Here is a 9,657-nt window from a genome sequence, read left to right as displayed (position 1 = left end):
TTCCTACTGGAATGAGGAACCATGGATTGAAGAAAAGCTGGAGCAACACAGGGAGTCCAAAAGAAAAGATCATGACCTATACATGTGTCTTGTCTGTACCAGCTATTCTACACCTATTAATGGCTTCAGGTTTAGAGGTTCAGGTTTAACATTGTTATGGCCCATTATCAGGGTTCAATGGGAGGCAGGAAGTGGTGTCATAGGCAGCAGTGGCCAGAGGCTGCTCATTAAAGCCCACCTAAGCACATTGGTCCATTTCATGGGGCTATCCGCCACTACCTTGCTGGAGAACCCCCACCTTGGTCCTTCTGTCACACACCGAGGGAGACAAAGTAGGACTCAGAACTGCATTTAACATTTAGTTCATTAGCTATAATATTACAATTCTAAGTCAAAAGTATAGGCTTAAGTCTAGATCAATACTAGCATCCTATAAGGGTTTGAAGAAGGACTATATGACCTGTTCGGAGTTCAGTGATAAAGTCTTTAGATGTTTCCTCGAAGCTGCCGCGAGTGAAGTTTCTCCAAACGATTTGGTGTCTCCAAACGATTTGGTGTCTCTTCCGTGTTCGTAGATTGTTGTTGTTGATGTGGTGGGTCTCAGACCAGCTGAGAGGGAGCTCCAGTTAAGGTTTGCTCCTCTCATTCTCTTCTGTCCATTCTGGAGTGATAACATCTAGGGTATCAGTCGGCCCATCTCCTTATCTTCTTTATCTTTTGTCAGTGCTGATGGTAAGAGACACAGTGGATTGCAGTGCAACCTTATGAATGCTTTTGTTTTGAGGATCACCTCTGAGTGTTTGTTCTGCAGCTATAGTGTAACTCTGAGGAGGGAGGGGATGACCAGGAGCCAGTTCAGTCATCCTGACAGGCAAAGGAGTGGCAGAGACATAATGGTGACCTCATTCTCCCCCACTCATCCTTGCTGCACAGGTGGGCTTTGATACGGCCGCTGATGTGGAGTAGCCACCAGACCTCTGTCTGTCTGCTCTCCAGCCTGGGACTCAGCAGAGCAGCAGCTCTCTTCAGCAGCTTCCAGGAGGGTGGGGGGAGAGGGTGATATGTCATTTCTACCCCTTGGCTTTGTCACTCGTATTCCTATTAAATTTAATCAGAGCATGTCAAAATATTGAGGAGTATCATGGCAAACGCCATGATAATTATCCTCAGCAATAGGAATCATGTCATATTCAGAAGAGATCATCAAAGCATTCACATGTTTGACTACTAGATTCACAAACAATTGCTTAACACAAGCTGTCACAATTATTAGAACCACAATGATAATAACCAAACCTACCATATATTCTACCAGTGAAGGTAACCAGCATTGAACACTAATCCCAAATTTTTGTAACAACCCTGCAACCCATCCAGTAGGGCCACCAGTTTCAGGTTGTGCTCTCACAAACAATTCGCTAGTATGGGCTCCAGTGGTTGCTAAAGCCCTTTGAGCTTCTTCCACTGCTGATGATACATTTGGTATAGCAATACAACACTCATCAATAGAATAATTCAAAAACCCACGTACACCCTTTTCTTTTAACAAAATTATATCTAATGCTAACCGGTTTTGTAAAGCAATTTTAGAAACAGCCTGTATTTGATGGCTCACAGCCTCAAAGGTTACCTGTGACCAGTTACTTAATAGTGACTGTTGCCAAGTGATGTTCTCAATGGCAAACTGATGTACCTCAATCAAACTTCCTAACATAAAGTTTGATCTAAAGGCCAAAGAAATTTTTTGTCCAAATGAGTAATAATTGAGTATCGTCCATGAATCAAAATAAGAGTGTCCTATCTCTTGTTTGCATCTCTTTGACAGGGGTAATTGAAGATGTGATAATATTCTAGAGGGACTCATTGTTGGGAGCCCAACTCCACAACAGAGTCCAGAGTGTTCATTGGGATTTATGTGAGAATACAGTTTTCCATCAGAACAAACCCACAATGTCCCCTTTGGGCTTGGGAAAAGAGCTGTGTCACAATTAGATTCATCTGTTCCAGTGGATCATCAATGGATGGTCCCATCGGGATTTGTCATAAGAGGTTTCCAAGGGATTTTACACATATCTGTCAGGTTACTCCACTCAAATACATTGTTATTCATTCCCGCAGGACCTAAAGTCATGTTACATAGGGACAAGTGATCCAGCTTCTCGGGTAATGGTATAGTATGATTATAACATAAACAAGCTTGTCGGAACGCAGTGACTAATGCACTTGTTTTCCATATGGTTTTAATGTAGTTCCCAAAATTAGAACAATTTAGAATAGTCTGACAAGCAAACAATGGATGTGATAAATTAACCTCTGTTGATTTAGGGTTAAGAGGGTCAAAAGGATGATGTCCTTGTTGTGGTTTTAATCCTGTCCAAAAATATAATGACCAGATGCAATCAGCTGATACATTATAACCATACTGATGACTCCTACCTGGCCAGCTACAATCCTTTCCCAATGTGTGTGGGAAATCAAAACACCAGGTCAAGTTAGTCTGTATGGTGTATGGATGTGTAAGTGGCATAAACTCATCACTAGGAGGCCACCAAGGAAAAACTTCACACATTTCAGTGATATTTCCCCCCACTGTTATTGACGTGCCATCATGAAAGTGTTTGGTAAATGCATCTTCTTTGATACACTGTAAACTACCTGATAAATTGGCTACTCTGGCTCCAATAATCCATTCTGAGCTCTGTTGCTGCAGATTCATTCCCTAAATTTTTCAAGTCTCCCACAACACTTGGGTGTTGCTTGTCAGTCTAAATGAATCGTATATTGATCTTAAGTCAATATCAAGTGCTCCAAATGGTATTCCCTTGCCTGCACTCTTGGGTAACTCTACACACAACCCTCCACCAGACAAATTTATCAAACGGATAAACCCCTTAGCCACATCAAAAGCTAAATTATCAGTTATTACCTCATCAGTTTGCTTTTTTCAATTCATCTTAAATGGCATGTCATTCAAATACAACACGAAATATACACTTGCTAGCATTAATACAAAATTTTGATACATAATCATAGCAAAAATTGCTTAATTCTTAATCCAATTAGGTCTATCAACACCAGTCCTTAACCATAAAACTATTCACATAATTTTCATAAAACATATATAAACCATGTCTGTTGTTCTTAACAGGTTAAAACTTAGATTTCCACACTACGGTTACAATTAAGGTGACAACTATAAGTAACGCAGCCAGAAGTTGTCCTGCTGGACAGTTGATCTTGATCCAGTTAAGTCCTTTGTGCCTGGTACAATTCATTTCCTGTAAAACAAAAGAAAAATTTCTCGGTCCCATTAAAAGGAGGGGAAGATCCATCTGATTAAGATTCAATGTTATTTCCAAGAGTAATCCTGAGCCTTCCACGTATAAACGTTTTTGGGTTTTCTCAGTATCATTGGGACATTGCCAATATGAGGCAGCTTTACTAAGATTGGTTGTCCAGAATTATATTTATCAGGATATTGGCCTGATATCCTGTTATCTAGGGAAACTAGGGTTGGTGTTGAGGACAAAAAGGCTTTCATTTTTGGGCTCCCACCACCAGTCCATCTTTTGATACACGGAGGTACCAATTCACCTCAGTTATTTTAGCATACTTCTTGACCAAACCATTAATGCGTTCTGCTATTCCATTGGCCTGTGGGTAGTATGGAGTATGAAAGGTCCAATGCACTCCCCCGCCTCTTTTGCCCAGTCCTGTACCACTTGGGCAGTGAAACATGAGCCATTGTCACTCTTATCTCTTCTGGGAGGAGAAGTGCTCCAAACCATTCCTGGAGAGTCCGCACTGTGTAATTACTTGATGCTTTTGGGACAGGAGTAGCCATGGAAATTCTTGAAATCACTTCCACACCCACCAATATATATCTCTTGCCAATGGAGGGTCTAAATGGGCCAACATAATCTAACTGCTAAGTTTGCCACAGTGTCTGTTGATCACAAATATGCAAAGGCGGAGCTTTTGCTGTGTGATCCTGTGTTAATCTCAAATGACATGAGGCGCATCCTGTAACTATCTGGGTACACTTTTCCCAAGTTGCTGGCCATCCTTTAGCCAATGCCTCCTGATACAGATCTTGTGTGCCCAAGTGTCCCCGTTTTACATGCAAACACCCTAACAACCTCTGCCAATCATCTACATCCTCTTCTATCATAATCCATGCAGAAATTGGTGTTTTATATTATCAATTCCCATAACTTCAATGTAAGGTCAGCGACCTTTTATGCCTAATAATGTACCTGTCTCTTGTGACAACACTGCTACTTGTGTGCCCGTGCCTATCAGAAATTCAACACAAGTTTTCTGCCTGCTGACAGGTAAAACTATAGTGGGGGAAGGAGTATTTAAAAAAGTATTAGCACCGCATACTGGTCTTCTGAGCCATTGTACGGCCAGTGCCCAAGCTTCAGGATGGCTCTCTGCATGACCTGGGAAATGGAGTTTTTTAGATTAGAGTCCTCCAACTGGATCAAATTCCCCTGTTCTTCTGCTCACCTTGGGAGAGAAGGAGCAGAGGGGACAGAGGGCAAGTCAGGACGTTTGGGAAACTGTCCTGTCACAGCCCATAGCAGTTGTGTTTATTCTGCCACAGAAGCCTGTTGCAACATAGTTTTTGGCATGCCTGCACTGACCGCCCGCCTATAAAGATAATTCAATCCCAAAACAGCTTTGTTACCATAAGTAGCTGCAGAAGCTCTATGGTGCCACTCATGATTCCCTTGAAGGGATCAATTGGAGCCTCTAGCAATATTAGTATCCAGGAATTATATCTTCCGATAAGATTCCCTGGGCTCACGTGGCTAACTAGTGATCAACTACCCCATTCTCCTACCATAATATATGATTTTCTGGATTACCTCATTCCATGTAGGAATGGTCTGAGCTCATTGTTGCTGAGCATCCCTACCAAATTCCCTAGCTTGCACCGCCTGCCGTATCCGATCCTGAATGCCTGCCACGTATGATTTCAGACTATCCAGTAACCCTCTAACCAGTGAGGTCAGCCTGTCAGGATCCACTGGGGCCAGCGTGGGAGAATTATGTATTAGCCTCCGTTCATACATAGCTTGGATACATGCAGCCTTCTGTATGGACATTGATAAATCAGGAAAATACGGGGTCTTGATTACTAAGGGAACCCCAAGCTCCTGCTGATCAATACCTCCAGTGCAATAAGCCACACAGGCTGTCAGAGACCTATTGTCTTGCCCTGGAATTAAAGTTAGAAACACACCAGGTCCCCAGTATCCACCAGCTTCCTGATCACTCAACATTATATGATCTCCCCCCGGTTCAGCAACTCTCCACACATACTTAGTCTCTGATTCTTGGGGTTTCCTTGCAAACTTCTCCTGTAAATTGGCTAATTCAGCTGGTGACCACAGGGCTGTTCTGACCCTGACCAACGCCATCTGCTGCCGGTTCGGTTGTAGTCTCCGTTTGGATAATAGGCCTCAGGGTCACTGTGCTATTAGTTATATCACTATGATCGTCCTTGCTATCTGAATTCCAGATATCTCCATCCCATGTTTTGGGATCAGCTGCCACCACCAACTGCTGTATTTTCTTTGGGGCATTAGAGAACGGTAGTTGGGATAACAACAACTTTAATTGAGTTTTTAAGGCTTGCTCCCTAAGCTCAGCTTGCCGCAGATTTCTCTTCTCCTGCTGGACATTCGCAAGCTCCCAGTTATAAGTTTTGAGAGCACTTCCCAAGGTAGTTGCTTGCTGCTTTAAATTCTCAGATTCCTGTTTATAATTTGCAGCTTTCTGCTCTTCCAATTCTAGTTCCTCCTTTAAACGATTCAACACTGTTTTGTTCAATTCCTCTTATAGATACTTATATGAGGGGGTTGGTTTTTCAAAAGCTGGAGCCTCCTTCTGAGCACAAAACAAACAGGCTCGTAACACTGCACAAACAACCTTTTAACCTTTTTCTTTCTTAGCTTTGTTTTCCTGGTGAAGTTGCTCAATGCGTGAGACAATTTCGTCTTCATTTTTCCAGTCATCTTTTGCCCAATCTCTCCCTTGCGGGGAGCGTTTACATTTGAATTTTTCCAAGAGCATGTCTAGCAACATTGCAGACTGCTTATAAGGTTGGTCTCCCAGGATTGCTGGGGAAAACTCCGTTTAACAGAACAAAAATGTAAATAGTTTGAGTTTGGCCAGACCAATTTGGCTAGGTGCAATCCCCCTTGCATTCCAACAACTTTCAGGGGTTAGCCTGGGGTGCTGGGGGTGGCTGGAGTTGCACCTACAGTGATGTCCAATTAAACAAGTACAGTCTCAATTAAGCAGCACAGTGGAATTGGGGTATTTTCCCCCTTTTAACGAACAGAAAGCCTGCTAGTCTAGACAGACTGGAAAATGGGTGCGGATAAGGGACCGTATAACTTATTCAGTAAAGCCCAAAACCATGATCGGTCCTTAAGACCCGAAGGTCAGGCAGTAGAGTCTACCACCCTCGAGTAGCTGCACAATGTTCAGTTGTGACAAAATCTATCCGGTAAACATCGAGCAACCATCCCTGCAGAAAGGTGTGCCTAAAATATAAAAAATACTGTGCTACTAATTACATTACCTTGCTCACTGCACCAATATTTCTGTCACACCCCAAGGGAGACAGAATAGAACCACATTTAAACACTTAGCTTATTACCTATAATGTTACAATTCTAAGTCAAAAGCATAGACTTAAGTCTAGACCAATATTAGCATCCTATAAGCGTTTGAAGAAGGACTATACGACCTGTACAGAGTTCAGTGATAAAGTCTTTAGATGTTTCCTCGAAGCTGCTGCAAGTGAAGTTTCTCCAAACGCTCCGGTTGGTTGTTGATGTCGTTGGCGGGGGTCTCAGACCAGCTGAGAGGGAGCTCCAATTAAGGTTTGCTCCTCTCATTCTCTTCTATCCGTTCTGGAGTGATAACATCTGGGGTATCAGTCGGCCCATCTCCTTATCTTCTTTATCTTTTGTCAGTGGTGCTGATGGGAAGAGACACAGTGGATTTCAGTGCAACCATCACCAATGTGTGGGAATCCAGAAAACTCCAGGGTCATAGATCAGGACGTTTCCATCACAAAAAACAACCCTTATAGACTAAATCATCCAAGTACAACATATGTAGATTTCTATTCACAAACCTTATGAATGCTTTTGTTTTGAGGATCACCACTGAGTCTTTGTTCTGCAGCTATAGTGTAACTCTGAGGAGGGAGGGGATGACCAGGAGCCAGTTTAGCCATCCTGACAGGCAAAGGAGTGGCAGAGACATAATGGTGACCTCATTCTCCCCCACTCATCCTTGCTGCACAGGTGGGCTTTGATATGGCTGCTGATGTGGAGTGGCCACCAGACCTCTGTCTGGCTGCTCTCCAGCCTGGGACTCAGCAGAGCAGCAGCTTTCTTCAGCAGCTTCCAGGAGGGTGGGGGAGGAGGGTGATATGCCACCTTCTCCATGGGCAGACTCAGAGATTCAGGTTGTTCTTTGGAGGCTCATGGAGCAAGAATTCAAAATCCGGTTTTTCTGGGGATAACGGTAATTCACTGTAGTCACAGCATACATGAAAACAAAGGACGGAGGATGAATTCTTATCATGTTCTGAAATAAAATAGACATGAAGAACAGCAGTTAACAGGACTTTCCAAAAAGATCCTCTAGTAATTATTTCCAGTCTACTCTCTTTATAGTCTTTTAAGCATTTTTAGACATAGAAAGTATACTGCCAAGCAAAAAAGAAAATTATTAATCCCAAACAGGGCCTTTATTTATTTAATCCTTCTGATACTGTGATCCATATCAGAAGACTGAGAGCTAACTAACCAAAATTAAATGCTATTCTGAAGTTGAGTCTCCATCTTACCACTGTCATGTAAAAAGTACACACCATTTGATACAGGCACAAAATCTTCTTGACCACTGCAAATCACTGCAGACACTTCCATTTTTTTTCTTCCAAGTATTCTGCTGAGTGTATTTAAGACTACCCTGCCCTAACCATCAAATCCATACAGTCTGCTTTAGTGTTAAAATACAAAATAATAACTCTTTACTCTTTAGAATAATCAAAATTTTCAGAGAACCAGAATTACTCTGAGAAATTCTCATATGGTCTGGCCTGTTCTATTTGATTTGATTCTATTTGATTCTCAAGTAATAGTTGAATATCAAGGATAATGAATTCTAACGTATATTTTTCAAAAGCATGATGAAATTAAATTATTAAAAATTAAGATTATATTTACATAATATACAATTTTAAATATACATTATACATATTAAATCATGTCTTGGGGACAGTTTCATCCACTCCATTAGGGACTTTGGAAACAGACATACAGCTATGGTTTGGTCTGAAGGCCATAATCTATTTAAATTGTCATAGCCTGTTGGTAGGAGTAAAAAAAGCTAGGACTTGCTATAAAAAAAACCCAAACCCAACGCAAACCCAACCAAAAAAATTCCAAGAACAAATCCCAGTTTATGCTCTTGGGACAAAGTAATGCCAGGCACAAGTATAAACTGGGAAAGGAGTGGCTGGAGAGCAGCCCTGCAGAAAAGGATCTGGAGGTGCTGGTTGCCAATGGATTCAACATGAGTCAGCAACGTGCCCCAGCATCCACAAGGGCAAACTACACAGCATAACCAGCTGGCCAAAAGAGGTGGTTATTCTGCTGTATTCAGCATTGGTGTGGCTTCACCTTGAACACTATGTGCAGTTCTGAGCCCTGAAATTTAAGAAAGATGTTAAGGTCGTCATGTAAGCTCACAGGAGGCCACAAAGCTAGTGAAGGGACTAGAAGGCATGTCCTGTGAAGAGTAGCTGAACACATTGGGTTTGTTTAGTTTGAAGAGGGATGTGCTGAGCTCTTCTTCCTGGTACCCAGTGATAGGGCGCGTGAGAATGATTGAACACTGCACCAGCAGAGGTTTAGACTGGACATTAGGAAGCATTTCTTTTCTGTGAGAGTGGTCAAACACTGGAACAGGCTCCCTAGAGAGATGGTTGATGCTTCAAGCCTGTCAGTGTTTACAAGGCATTTGGACAACTAATAACATCCTTTAACTTATGGTCAGCCCTAAAGTGGTCAGGCAGTTGGACTAGATGATTGTTGTGGATCCTTTTCCACTGAACTGTAATATTCTATTTTGTTCTGCTCTGTTCTGTGCTAAATATTATGCCGCCTAACTCCCTGATTAATTTAATTAATTTCATTATTTGATGGCTCATCCTTTCTTCCACAGGAGACAGAGCAATTGGCATCCTGCAGAACTGAATCAGACCAACTTGCCCACTAATTTAACCACAATTACATTGTATAGCTATCTGCAAAGTTTCCAAGTTTCCTTCTGGCTTTCTGCAGGCATTTGTCAGTTTAGTCTGAAGTGCTCAGAAAACAATGGGGTCTTTCAGAGTTAGATGTTGATGAATATTATGTTTGAAAATTTGATTTTGACGCCAGATGCACATGCTGCCTCAGCCTCATCTGGATGCTCATTTTCAGAGATTTTCAAAGTGCCATTGTTCCAATCCTTTGCTCTCCAGTCAGTGCTCTTTCTTCTGTTTCTGTTCTCCTTTTTTTCTTCAGTTACACGTCATATTTACCAGCCATGCTCTTCAGCTTACTATAAATATCCTTT

This window comes from Phaenicophaeus curvirostris, chromosome 1, assembly GCF_032191515.1.
Source record: "Phaenicophaeus curvirostris isolate KB17595 chromosome 1, BPBGC_Pcur_1.0, whole genome shotgun sequence".
Lineage (NCBI taxonomy): Eukaryota > Metazoa > Chordata > Aves > Cuculiformes > Cuculidae > Phaenicophaeus > Phaenicophaeus curvirostris.
This window is presented reverse-complemented; position numbering follows the sequence as displayed.